The sequence below is a fragment of the Squalius cephalus genome, assembly GCF_949319135.1.
Source record: "Squalius cephalus genome assembly, chromosome: 8".
Lineage (NCBI taxonomy): Eukaryota > Metazoa > Chordata > Actinopteri > Cypriniformes > Leuciscidae > Squalius > Squalius cephalus.
Window position 1 is genome coordinate 42902940 of NC_137129.1, and position 14983 is coordinate 42917922.

Here is a 14983-nt window from a genome sequence, read left to right on the forward strand (position 1 = left end):
TGTCAGCAGGAGGATCTTCTGATGTGAGAGTTCGGATGGGAGAAAACATCACTCTGAACTGCAGCATGATAGACCGATATGAAGTCGCCTGGTATCATCTCAGATCTGAAGAGCTCGTTCTGCTGATTTCTGCAGAGAAGGACAAAAACGGGAGAAAACTACTGATCAACTACAATCCAAACAGCAATCGCATGAAAATAACAGCAGACAGTTGGGTCACCAGAGTCTCTTTAACTATTTCTGGAGTAACAGAATCAGATTCAGGACTTTATTTCTGTGGAATAAAGTCTGACGCTCCAGAGATGTTCTTCGACAAACCCATCAGACTGGAGATTGAGGGTAACAGATTTCAGTTTTTCTCATTATATCTTCACAATGTAGGAGGGAGTGGGTAAGCTGAGCCACTCAAGACGAGATCTGAACATGATTTTTGTGATGATTCATGAGTAGATATATAAACTTAGCACTAGACATTGCTTAACTAACCCAAATTTTACAGTTAATTGAGGCAATTTAAAAAACTGTCATAAAAACTAGTTAAAATTACAGAAGCAGGTTTTTGTGTGTGTTTTCATATATTTGTGGATAAACATATCATATATTCATAGATCTTTTTGTAATAGAAGAGACGAAAACAGAAGTTGAAATCACAGGTAAAGTTTTGCTTGTTATCTTGTTTGTTTAATTGATTTTTTATTTGTTGTAACTGCTCTTCTGTGGAGATCTGGCACTAAATGTTGTATCAATATGAATAACTCTTGTGTCTCTGTAGATGGAGTGACCCCAACAGAGCGTGTGTTGATGTTCGGTGGTGTTGGACTGGCTGTGTTTGTGTTTTTTCTGACTACAGTCATCGCAGGAGGAATCATTTACCATCGTGGACAGCAGAAAGGATGGAGAGCAGCAAAACGTGCATCTATAATGAGCTACAAATCAGCTGTATGACACATTTATGTGCTTTATTTGACACCCTGATCTTTGCACTGCCACTAAAATAAGCATCGCTTTCGGGAAACACAAATGAAAACAGACAATTTTGGCTCAGATGCTTTTCCTGTTTGTCAGATTTCACTTTAAAGGAACACTCCACCGTTTTTTGAAATAGGGCTTATTCACCTTCTTTCCTACATTTAGATAGGTGGGCAAATGCATTTCTGTCTCAGTGCATGCGTTGTTTTAGGTTGACAGGGTCGGCGCTAGCTTAGCTTAGCACAATGAATGGAATCCTTTGTTGCCAGCTAGCATGTCCTGAGTAAAAGTGATATAAAAAACAAACAAAAAAAACCACCTAATTACTTCTTGTGGCCTGCGTATTCACACATAGTACAAATAGCGATGCAGATTAACACTAGGTGATTTCCTAGGCAGATATTGACTTGGGACTATATTAGGGCGAAGCACAGGCGAAGCACTGCTACTTGGGCGCAGAGATATCATGCAACACATGAAATCCCATGACTTCCGTCAACATACCGGCGTGAATAGTAGCTGGCTATTTTTCCTACAGTACATGAATGGCAATGAACATGGCTAATTTTGTGAGAGACGAAGATGGTGACTGGATGGAGACAGTCAAGAGCCAGAGCCAGAACCATACCTGAGTTTTCAGAAGATGAGCTTCGTGCTTTGGAAATAGAATGACAGGAGGAGGATTGCTAAACAGCCTGAGGACTTGAGGATGAGAGCCAACACGAATTCACATTCACATATTATACCACATATTCACATTTCATGTGTTGCGTGATATCTCTGCGCCCAAGTAGCAGTGCTTCGCCTAAGCAGCAGTGCTTCGCCTGTGCTTCCCCCTAATATAGTCCCAAGTCAATATCTGCCTAGGAAATCGTCTAGTGTTAATCTGGATCGCTATTTGTACCTGTTGTGAATACGCAGGCCACAAGAAGTAATTAGGTGTTTTTTTTTTTGTTGTTGTTTTTTTATCACTTTTACTCAGGACATGCTAGCTGGCAACAAAGGATTCCATTCATTGTGCTAAGCTAAGCTAGCACCGACACTGTCAAACTAAAAACAATGCATGCACTGAGACAAAAATGCATTTACCCACCTATCTAAATGTGGGAAAGAAGGTGAATAAGCCCTATTTCAAAAAACGAAGTGTTCCTTTAAGAACTGAGAACTGAAACGGAAAACTCAGAGAAACTGAGATGTTGTGGTAAAGGTCGCCTTTATTCAGCACCAGTGAAACTTAATCAGGCTTTAATGGCTGTGGTGATTATTCAGGTTTGTGTCATTCAGTAAATGTTCAGTTAAATTTCAAAGTGATGTCTTTAATGCAATGTTTGTTAATTTAATATCAATGAACAATATGCATGATAGACTTTTTGTAGAGAACAAGCCAATGTCTTTTTTTTTCAAAGCAAACAGTTTCTTAATGCAAACAAAAGCTTTAATATCATCAGACCAGCAGGACTCGTGATAAAAATGAACGTTGTGTCTGGCTATATCTTTAGACATTATATTTTTTTCTAGAGGAGCATTAATATGTACATATAATCTGTTTTCAAGAGAAAATATAAATGTAAATCTCTTCTGTGGCACATAAAGCTTTAATATAAAATGATTTAATAAAAATGTCAACAGATTTCAGAGAAAAGGTTTCTTATCATTGTCATGCAATGCAGAATAATGATTTCCTGTCTGACTGCGTTATGTTGATGCAACTAAAACCACAAAATATGAGGTAAGGATGATAACAATATGCCATGCTGACTCTAGAAGGGCAAATAAAGTAGTGTGTGTGTGTATACTGCGAACACCAGCACCTACCTCTGGTATGAGCGGTTTGGTCTCTTTTTATGCTTTTATGCAGGGTTTGTGCCAGTGACATTGGCAGCTTGAGATACAGGGGAGTGGCCAGACTCATGCAGGACTCCACATCACACTCTAAACAATGCTGGGTTGTTTCAACCCATGTTTGGGTCAAAGGTGGACAAACCCAACATTTGGTTTTGAATATGGTTTGTCCACACTTTCAGAAAAAAGGTTCAAAAGCTGTCACTGGGACGGTACCCTTTAAAAAGGTGCTACTGTTTAGGTATTGATAAGCACTCTTTAGGTATAAATGTGTACCTTATGAAGGGTTTTCTCTGGGGTGTGTTTCCCGAAAGCATCGTTAGCCAACTATGGTCGCAAGTTCCATCGTTATCAGCAGTTCAACGGGTCGGTGTTTCCCGAAACCATCGTTCCAACGAGCATTCGCAAACAGCATCGCAGAGTTGTGTGTTTGGAGCGACAGATCTCGACATGACGTGGACTCAATAAATCCTGATCTTGAGCAAAATAAGCAAGCTGACATTCAGTACAACCTGTGTCTTTTATTTAGAATACATACAAATGTCATTTACATCTTTTAGTTTGTCAAGAGATTTAAAGCACAGTTTTTGAAAAGCGCATGTTTGAACGAGCTCTAGTGTAAGAACGAGCCTATGATTGAATCTGGAAATAAAGCAAAATAACTAAAATGAGAAATAGTCCTCAGATGCATGTCTGTAATTTATATCAAAACATCTAGTGTTAATTCGATCTCAAACAGTTTCATTAAAAGTAGTTATTACTCCACCACATGTATGACATCATTAACCAACGTGGTTGAACGACCACTTTGCGACGACATGGTTTCGGGAAACAGTCGTGACTAGTTGATTTCTTCAACAATGCATCGTACAATGGTAGTGAAGCAGCGAGTTACGCCATTGTACGGGAAACACAGCCCAGTGCGCTATAAAGACAACGGCCAAGGCGATCAGTCGTATTATCAGCAGTGGATTAGTGGTGCTCAAAGCGCCACCTATGGTAAACCTTGGACAACCTTGTGCCGTGTCTTCTCTCTCTCCGTCTCTCAAAATGGGTTGGACAGGACAGGACAAGCGTCAAAACTACACTCTCGCGTTTAGGAGTCGGGACATGACGGAATTGTCACTTGCACAATCGGGTCAGCATTGCATCGTAACTGAAGTTGATTATTTTCACTTCTTTACGTCTTATCAGTTTAAACAATCAAGCTGAGAGAGTTTATGGCTTCGGGAGGGGTGGATGTGCGTGTGTCACTCCAGTATATATATGTTCCTGCAAAACAGAACATGACAAAATAATAGTTTTTACTCGATTGTACTATTTTGGTGATCGTTGGGAGTCGAAATCGAAATCGAAATTTAATTAATTGCACAGCCCTAGTTTCTCGCTTTCGGACGTGCCTGACAGTCACTCCGACTCGAAATAAACAATATCCCGGAGTAAATGTTACTCCAGTAACTCCGACAGTTAACTGATGGATCTGATGAGCACGAGCAGCTGACACTGAGCATGCGTTTACTGCCGAACACAGTCAGGTACAGCCACACTCGCTTCGGCCAGGTGGTGTTTATAGCAGAGGGGGCGGAACTTTAGATTCTAGAGAGCATTTGATTGGACAGGAGATGTGAGGAGAAGCGGTGACATCATAAAGATCCGTGATCAATTTTAGCAGAAGTGAGAGACTAAGTTTTGAATACTTATATCTCCTAAGTGTGAATTTTGTCATTGTTTTGGAACACACCAGCTTATTCATAACCTTCGGGCTAACATATTCATACTAAGAGCTAAAAAAACGTACATTTTGATTTCAGGGGGGCTTTAAGATGTCTGAACAGCACTCGGGTGAAGCGGCCAGTATGTTAACGTTGAAACAAATCCTCTCGTAGATCTGATGCAGATCTTTTCCCTATGAGGTGAAAGGGAGTTTGCATCCTAAATTACCTCGACGATTGGTTGCTCTTAGCCCAATCAAAGGAGGAACTGTGAGTGCAGGTTGAGGAAGAGTGAGGAGGAAGAGAAGGATGAGAGTAACACAAATACACTTACACACTGCTGCTCACTTCTGCTGCGTGACGGCTTCTGTAAATGTCAAATAAAAAAGATAAAACGTCTGGATGGAGGTTCCTTGTAATTTGCATTCTATTTGCACTATATATTTTTATTTACTCTATATTTAGACTGCACCTCATGCCATTTGTTGACTGTATCAGCATTTAGTTTAAGTTACCTAGATAGCCTAAAGACGTGGTCTGGTAACTGAAAGATATCCAATCATAATTTATAAAAAAAAGAATTACTGTTTCTAATAAATCCATCAACTATGATTAAAGACAATATGGAAAGTATTCACAGTATAGTGAGCTTGTATACATGCCAAACTGAGAAAGGCAGTTCATGATTTCAGTGTAGTTTATGCTGACTCTGGTCTACATTAGCTTGCATTGACACTTGGATATAAAACAGTGTGTGTTTGATTTGTGAGTTCATGATCATCAATATCCAGGTTTCATAAAAGTTAAGCTCTATGAACAGCTTCTGAGAGATACTTTTAATGAATGAAAAATCTTTACTATATTTCATAAATCCACACAAATGTAACAGGGAAAATAAATTAATTATTAATTGTGCCAAAATGTTTGTTGATGCTGTAAAATAATTCAAATATCTTCATTATTGAGGTGTATTTTTCCCCATTCTGTTCAGTTTAGTTTTGTCTTCATGGACTTTCAGTTTTTTGTCATTCATTACATGTGTTTCTTTGTCTTTGGCCCCGTTTACACATACATGGTTATTTTGAAAAACTGAGACATTTCCCTTCGTTTGTGCCCTTCGTTTACATGCAAATGTAACACAAGGGATGGAAGGGACTACAAGGGATGGAAGGGACACAAGGGACTACAGGTAGGTAGCGGCTGACAGTGGGCTTTCTCTTTTCACAGGCCAGCATCAGATAACGGAGTGTCACCTTTCTTTCACAGGGCAGCGGGGATTGGACATAGGACCAGGACCTTCCAATGAAGAGCAGCAAACAACAGTATGTGATGGGCAGAGAGCAATGACCGTCAGATAAGGCGCAGCAGCCAACAGTAGGTGGTGGACAGGACACAAGGGACTACAGGTAGGTAGGCGGCTGACAGTGGGCTTTCTCTTACCACAGGCCAGCAATGGCAGAATGCAGCGGCGGATGACAGGATCTCTCTGTTCACAGAACAGCAATGGTGAGTACAGAATCCAGCAGTTAATAACTGAGTCTTCTCTTACCACAGGACAGTAATGGCAGAATGCAGATCTTCACAACGACACACTGAGCTGAACTTCTCCTTTCTTTACCACAGCGGCATGAACTGGGACACCTGTACAGAGCTTTACCCACAGCAGTTCAAATTATTTCCTGACGCCTCTCCGGGCTAAACGATCCCCGACAAAGATTTCAGAGTGCTGGCAACGTCTAATTTTTCCTTACTCGTGCATGCATCAAACCACTGTAAATCTTCACACGTGCTCACTTCAATCTTCAGACTGTAGCCACATTGGCTATGAATCATGGCTCATTGAATCAGAACACAAACGCACATTCCTTCTTGCTGTCCCACTCTGAACCCCCGAAGGTAAATCAGTTGTGTTGGCTCCAGTTAGTCTGCAACAAATGGACTTTGACGACATAAATTGCACCTTGGAGGATAAAAAGTCAACACATTCCCTTACCTTTGAATAGTTCTGAATTCCAAACCCCCTTTCCCCTCTCTGGACCACAGAGAGATAACGAAACTTGAAACTTTCTACACACACACACACACACACACACACACACACACACACACACACACACAAACATCCTCCTATAGAAATATAGTTTTAATGTATGTAACTCAGATTTGGGTTTGACCTTCCTGTATGCATGTTTTATTAATTTGTTTGATCATATAATTATGATTTTCTAGAGGTGTGGTTTTGAAATGTATTCTTTAATCAATAGTGTTTTAGTTAGAGAAGGTTCACTAACATTCTCTGGCAATCCCTTCCCCCCTGTGTTGAACTGTGTTTTATTGCCTAATGGAATGTCCAGCAACAGAGATTTTAGGAGTGGAGCAGAGTTAGTGTTAATCTTTAACCCTACTTAAATCCTACATTTTCTATATGTATAACCATTGAAGAAATATGTAAACCTGAATGTAATTTCTCTTTTCCACGATTGTTCTTCTCTGTGATGGGTTTTTGTATTCTTGTAAACCTTAAAGGAATAATGTTTCAGATGCGCACCCTGTTGCAATCATAGATATGCCATGTGGATCTTTTTAAAAGTCCAATTTTCATTTCCATTTGTAAATGTACATCACATTTTGGGTTAATCTTATTCCTAGATTGTTAGTAGAACTCTTAATGCTTATTTTACAGAATAAGAAGTCATTTCTATGCCGTAGCTTTTAAACATACCAAATGTGGTCTTGAATTGAACCTCCATATACCCGTAGGAAAGATATGGGTACCAAATTATGATAAAATGCATTTTACTGCAGTTATAATTGTTTAAAGTAGAAATGGCATGATCCTAAGACTGTCATAAAACATGCAAATCGAACTCCTAAGTGAGACAAAGGAAATTTCTCCCGCCTGGAATTTCGCGTTCCAATTGGCCCAAGCGCCAGGGAGGAGGGAAATTTCGGTACCCTAGAAAAACGGAACACTCCGCGTTCCGTTCAGTTGAGTTCGGTATTTTCTTTCGTCTTGTTTGTTCCTGCTTGTTCGAACCCTCCTCATCAGGGAGACCATCAATGGCTCCCGTTTAGGGGGCTTTATATTTTCTTTTCTTTAAGTCTTTTAGTTTTGTTTCGTCTTCGAACTTCAGCCGACAACTTCAACTCAAAGGAAAAGACTCTGTTGAAAATCCCGCGGCGCGCGCTCCTCTTCATTGAGGACGTGCACGAGCACTGCGTCTGCGGAAATTCCTGGCTCCATGGGACCTAGGGAGTCCTCATCTCCGTTTTATTTTCTTTACTAAGTTTTATTTTCATATTCGTTACTCCCTCCACAAAGGGAACTGAACTCTGAATCATGTTTCTGGCCACTTCACGTTTCAGTGAACCTTTAAACTGCGCGCGAGTCTGCTCGCCCCGAAGACACGAGGAAACACGTCCCGCTCTTAAAGGAGCTCTTCTTCAGCAAATACAAAGAGAACCATGTGCCATGCAAGTATCGATTATTGAATTGAACTTACAATGTGATTTCTTTGTTGTCTCTTACGGGTTACTGTCTGTGATTTTGCCATGCTGAGATCATCTCGGTGATCTCTCTCGTCCTGAAACTTTAGTTTCACTTTCTCCCTTCCTCTCCCTCTCTCATCTGTTATCCGTTTAGTTTTGTATTTTGTTTACGTGTCCTGTACATACATATTTACTCGTGTAAATTGTAGAACTTGTATTCCTTAGTTCGATGTAGTATTAGTCCAATTATTAAATTCCATATTGACTGACTCTGATTTAATTGCCCATGTTACTTAGTCCCTGAAATGTTCGATCTTAGCTATATGCTTTATCTTGGTAGGCTACGATTTAAGTAACCTAATTTTAGTCTACAAACACCGAGAGTGTCTTTTCAAGGCCTGGAAAAGATACTCTTTCTCGTGTTTGTAAGAAGGATAATTTTCCTTGAGAGTTAAGTTAATCTTACGTTCAATGTTTGCTGGACAAACAGATTGTTTGATAACTAAATTAATTCCATTAAAGTTATCCCATAACTTCGAGCTGAAATAAGAACAATTGATGTATTAATGACAAACCATAACCCGTTATGGTAATCGTTCATATATCAATCTAGTTCAGCTGCGATAAATTAATGTAACTGTAACATACAAAATATTAATCATATTCATGATTAATTATTAAAATTCCCTATAGATCATTTGAGCTAATATTAATATTAATGTACAACCCATTGTTGTTACAAGACACTGCAATGACACACCACTTCACAGTGAAAAGTATACCTTCACTCCATCTCGTCGGGGCCGGCCAATCCACCGTCGTGATCTTCAAAAGGGGGACATCAGGTTTGACGAACGATCCGAAGATCAGGTCCCACTCGTTTCTCTCACGATAACAACCTGTATATCCAACAATGCTTGCGCTCGTTCCGTTCTCCCAGTCCTACTGGCCAGTCTCTTGTCCGTTCTCGATCTCAATCGTGCCCCGCGCCTCAGCCGCACTTTATTCTTCCCGTCTCTGCTTCTGTTGCTGACCCACCGCTTTTGCCTCTCTTGCTCTCGTGACTCACACTTTGATCGTGACCTCTCTGCCTCTCGTGCATCTTCGAGCCGCCACTTTTAAATCCCCCGTTGGAGACACGCGCTCCAATGGCTGCTTGATTAGCCTCTGCAGCTGCCACTTGTCAACGCGATCGGCCATGACAGGCCGCCGGAACCGGCCTAGTGTCGCACCGGAAGTCTCCCCCCAGGGCAACTTGTTCTGCTCCCAAAGTTCCCTCTATGTCACCTGGTGACATACTGAAGGGAAAGTGCTAGAAGAGATGATCATGGATGAGAAGGAATTTCCGAAGTTACCGGTGACCCCAAGCGAATCACCTGCTACGAAGAAGAAAACAATGAAGTCCGTTAAGACTGCTTCCTCCAATGCTGATGTCATCGGCACACTGTCCCAGCTTATCAATGAAAGGTCCAATTGCATTGAAAAGTTGGTGAGTGGCAACACTGAAAGAATTGATGAGCTGAGTAAGAAAGTTGACACTGCTTTTGCTGAAAAGATGGAGAATAAGATGTGCAAGATGGAGGGTCGCATGCTTGCCTTGGAAAAGCCAGTCAAAATGCTTGAACAGCGAATGGATGAGATGGAGTCTTACTCCAGACGATGGAATCTAAGGCTATATGGTGTTTCAGAAGGTAAGGATGAGAATGTGCGTCTGCAGGCCATCAAGATCTGCAAAGCTGTTTTACCTGAAGATTCAGGGCGGCTCTCGGAAACGATTGACATTGCACATCGATTGGGTTCACGAGTTCACATCTACATATAATTAATACAATGAGTTTATGCGTATTTGGAGTGCTGTCCGGGGGGAGGGCTCCGAGCTCGGAGTTAGGCCCGAACCCAAAGTACTCCCCCCAGTTGGTAAGTGTAGATGGAACTGGAAGTGTAGATGGAACTGCAAGTGAGGAGATGGGGTGGAGGAGGGATGCTGACAAACTTTCAATGAACAGAGATAGGTCTGCTGTGAATTTATACTCTGTCATTGAGTTGATTACTGATTAATCTCCAGCTGTGCATAATTTGGTTAATTATCTGAACCTGTTCCTCCCGAACTTTGTTAAATAAAACCTCATTTCACGAGTTCACATCTACATATAATTAATACAATGAGTTTATGCGTATTTGGCGTGCTGTCCAGGGGGGAGGGCTCCGAGCTCGGAGTTAGGCCCGAACCCAAAGTACTCCCCCCATAAAAGCCAGGTGAGCGCAGGACAGCAATCGTAAAATGATGTGCAATTAATTCCCCCAAAAAGTGCAGGGCATGAGAAGGTATTTACTAAAACGAGCTTGACTGTTCGACCGGGAGGGCTCTCGCGACATCCGACGGGAACTTGGATGCTCACGGCATCGGACGGATAAGCCCATTCGGCAGTTGAACTGTCAACTCGATGACGCAAGATTTTTACGAGCGTGATTTGAGAAAGAGTTTAGCCATTCAACTGGGAGGGCCCTTGCAGCGTCCGACGGGAACTTGGATGCTCACGGCATCGGATGGGTAGGCTTCGCCAGCGGAAGGGAGGGCGCCCGCTGGACTCTGTCGGGGGGCTCGACCGGCGCTTCGAAGGGGGCTGGGACACGGGAACAGAACCCTCGCGGCCCGACGAATGGGGAGCCCACACAGCGACATGAGCGCGGCCGTCCCACGACGACTAAGATGGGCAGACTCTCACTGCGATTCGAACGGGAGGGCTCGATCAGCGCTTCGGAAGGGGGACAGAGCCCGGCCCTTGAACGAGGAGCCATTACGTGTGCGAACGGGGGAGCCTGCCATTGTTTGTAAAAAATACGCTGTATTGTAGAGGTTTATGTATCGAGCTTGAACGCAGCGAACCAAATGATACTGGAAGTGGGTTGGAACTTGGTACTGAGAGTGACAATGGATGGAGCGCAGCAGGTCATGGAAATGAATGATTTAATTATGGCTTGGTGAGCGTTTTGATGTGGAAGCGGTTGGATCTGATGTAGGTTTTGAACGCTCCTGATGTGGGCCGAGTAGGGATTTGAACATTGAACGTTTAAACTGTAGTAAATCAAACGAGAGTGGTACAGTTGGATGGGGGTTGGCGGACTGAAAATATAAACGAAGTGACCTTTTTGCTCGATCAGTTTACTACTTGTTTGATGAAGAAAATATGGTTTCGATATCTACGATCTGTAAATCTGAGATTGAAGGATGGGTATTTGAGTCGACGTTAGATGTGATAGTCAATTTGGAGCAGTGGAGAAAAACCGAAGACAGCTAGGACAGACGTGCTTCCAGTGTGCAGACGGAGTTGGTGGAATGGCATGCGAGACAGAGTGTTGGAATACATTTGGTGAGTATGTCAATTGCAATAGATTGACTGGTATCCGGACGAGTGGGATAAGTTCTTGAACCTTTAATGAGCAGGGATGTTTGAGATTTATTTATGGTGGAGGCGGGCTTACCGTAGACTAATTTATTGAAAACTGAATGCTGGTTAGATAGCTCTAGTAAGCTTTTTATGCTTCTGGCACCAATGTCCTGAATTTCTGGAAAGAGTAATGGGAGAGAGTCGGCGATTTGATTTTGTGCTCCTGGAACGTGTTTGGCTGTTATTACAAATTGATCAAGTGGAGTTCCAGAGGAGGCATCTGAGGAGTGGCAATTAGCGCGGGTGAGTAAGAACGACCTTTGTTGATGCCGTGCATAGTTTAATTTGTCGCGATGGACCAGGATTCTGTTAGTTGACCACTTTCCCCCCTGGGAAAGTCGTGACGATGATTGGAAGGAGCGGTCAACGGCTTAAATCGAGGGGGAGAGAGATGTAATCGTAGAAAAAGGTTAAGCCATTCCACTGATTAGAGTAAGTTATCCATAAACTTAGGGCGAGGAGGTGCGTGATGAAAGGGCGGCCTTGCGGAATTATGTGTATAGCATGGTTTAGGTGGCCGAGCGGCGAGAAGAATTCGCGTTTGGAATTATTTGGGCAGTCTATGATGTTGGACGGAAGGGCTGCCTCCGTTGTTAGACTGATGCTTGCAGAGAAGAGAAAACATAGATGCATGCAGTGTCCACTGGGAGACCAATGCTCGCTGGACAGAGAAGAGAAAAAAATGGATGCATGCAGTGTCCGCTGGGAGACCAATGCTCGCTGGACAGAAGAGAAAACTTAGATGCATGTTACAGTACATCCTCTGGGAGACCGAAGCTCACTGGACGGAGAAAGGCTGTAGCAGAAGACGAGATTAGCCGGAGAAACAGTTCTCCTACTGGAGACACATCCCTGCTAGCAGTAGAGAAAATGAACTGGAGTAACGAATCCTGTGGGAGCAAAGGAAACCTCACTGGTGTGGCAGTAGAGAATTAGCCAGATAAACAGAGCTTGCGGGAGCATAGGAGAAATCACTACTGCGGCAGGGGAGAAAGTAGCTAGAGTAACAGAAATCCTGAGGGAGCAAAGGAACCTCATTGCTGTGGCAGTACAGAATTAGCCGGGGAAAAAGTTCCTGCAGGAGCAGAGGAGACATTGCTGCTGCGGCAGGGGAGAAAATAGCCAGTAACAGAAAAAACATGAGAGCGAAGGAAAACCTTACTGCTGTGGCAGTAAAGAATTAGCCGGAGAAACAAAGCTCTCTTGCGGGAGCAGGAGACAGCCTTGTTACAGCAGTATAGAAAATTAGTCAGAGAAATAGAGTTCCTGCAGGAGCAGAGGAGACATCAGTGCAGTGGCATTAAACAAGATTAGCTAGAGAAACAGGGCTCCTGCGGGAGCAGAGGAGCCAGCCTTGTTACAGCAGTATAGAAAATTAGCCAGAGAAATAGAGTTCCTGTGGGAGCAGAGGAAACATCACTGCTGTGGCAGTGGAGAATTAGCCGGAGTAACAGAAAACCTACGGGAGCAGAGGAGACATCACTGCTGTGGCAGTGGAGAAAATAGCCGGAGTAATAAAACCTGCGGGAGCAGAGGAGACATCACTGCTGAAGCAGTGGATAATTAGCTGGAGAAACAGTTCCTGCAGGAGCAGAGGAGACATCACAGCTGTGGCAGGGGAGAAAAATAGCGAGAGAAACGGAAATCCTGTGGGAGCAGAGGAGACACTGCAGTGGCAGTAAACAAGATTAGCTAAGGGAACAGAGCTCCTGTGGTAGCAGAAGAAAACATCACTGCTGCGGCAATGGAGCAAATAGCCAGAGTTACAGAGAACCTGTGGGAGCAGAGGAAACATCACTGCTGTGGCAGAGGAAAAAATAGCCAGACTCACATGAAACCAGGAAATGAGCTCCTGCAGTGTGTGGATGAGCAAAGGGAGGAGGAGAGTGGGGCTTGGAGAGCCATTGGTCATCTTTTTGTGCGTTAATCTAAGACGCGATGAAGAGGAGGTTAGAGATGAAATCGTTGCAGGATTATGCATTTCTGTTGTTTAAGTGACCGAGCACAGATATCAGTTTGCTTAGAACGATATTGACTGTCTGAGAGGTGGACGAGATCCGAAAGTCCTATTTATTTATATATATACTGGAGATCAACTGTGTTCAAATTAATGGCCAGGATTCGATGAGGCTGAACCCATGGTTTTAACCTGCGTTTGGAATCCAGAGCTTAGCCAAACTGTGCAGGGCTGAAAGATCAATTATTGAACGTTTGATTATTAACAACGTCAAAGTACACTCTGATTTAGATAACGATTGTTCGTTTATCTGTTGCTGGTTTCTACGGAGACAGCTTACGTAAAAGACGACGCTTTGCATAAATTTAGTTTAGGCACTTTGTGTTTGTTTAATTTTGTTTCATTTAAGGATCACTAAACTATTGGTGTGAAGCACATTGCTTGCAACCATGTATAAAAACATTTATGCTATAACTAAGTTTCTACGCGATTTATGCAGATGAATTGCAGGACATAGTTAACAATATAAGTTAGGTTAAAGATTCTGAGCGCATGCATTCAGCACGTAATGCACGAGGCCGCGAGCTACTGTACTTGTGAGTTTTAGCCATAAGAAAGCAGCGCGTTAATGACAGAAAATAATTTGGACCGACACCATTTAAAACGTGTTCCCCTCGTTATAACTGAACAACTGAATGCAATGCGAAATTTAACCACGGAGCTGAGCGCTCGCCGAGTTCAGCCAACGGGGTTGAGAGCGTAGGCTGGCCGACCGGTACTGAATCTGCGGCGCTGCTCTTTGAGGGCCTGCGACTTCAGCCTAGAGCTGCTGGAGAAGCCCGTTCTTTGCGTGAAGAGGGCGGCATTGCCCGAAACGCGAGCGTGGTGCTTTGCAGGCCTTATGACCATTCTCCATGGCAGGAAAAAACGTTACTTGAATGAACTGGTTTAGAAAAAAAGTTTGCTGGTATTTCACCTGTGGTGGCAAGGACCCGTTTATTTGGCTTGACGCCCGCAATATAATACCCGAGGATTCTGGCAAATATTCCAAAAGGACGGAAAATTCCTTCATCGGATGGGAGCGCTTGGTTCGGGAAGATAGGGCGCAGCCAAATGCTGACAAACTTTCAATGAACAGAGATAGGTCTGCTGTGAATTTATACTCTGTCATTGAGTTGATTACTGATTAATCTCCAGCTGTGCATAATTTGGTTAATTATCTGAACCTGTTCCTCCCGAACTTTGTTAAATAAAACCTCATTAAGAAGAGCGCAGCTGACTCCCGTCCCCGACCCATTATTCTTCAGTTTACATCGAGAATGATAAGAAATGAAATCTGGAAGCAGGTTAAGACTTCTACCTTTCTCCGAGCTAATGGACTTCTCTTCAAGGAAGACTTCTCAAAAGGTGATCGTGAGAGGCGCTCGAAGCTGTGGCCATTGGTGAAACAGGCTCGGGATGTGGGGAAAACGGCTTTCTTCGCGGGAGCTTGTGCATTTATTCACGGTGAAGGAGAAATTAAGATATGAATCTGTTTTTAACATCCTTTTTTTCAGTCAAGTGAT

At 42.9% G+C, this 14983-nt stretch overlaps 1 protein-coding gene across 1 annotated transcript in view; it reads left to right on the plus strand.

Annotated features, from left to right (window-relative positions):
• LOC307163352 (uncharacterized protein) overlaps positions 1-14983 on the plus strand; it is a gene marked incomplete at its 3' end in the record, with an annotated part of 222469 nt that overhangs the window by 39962 nt on the left and 167524 nt on the right. The gene's annotated exons all lie outside the window — the stretch shown is intronic.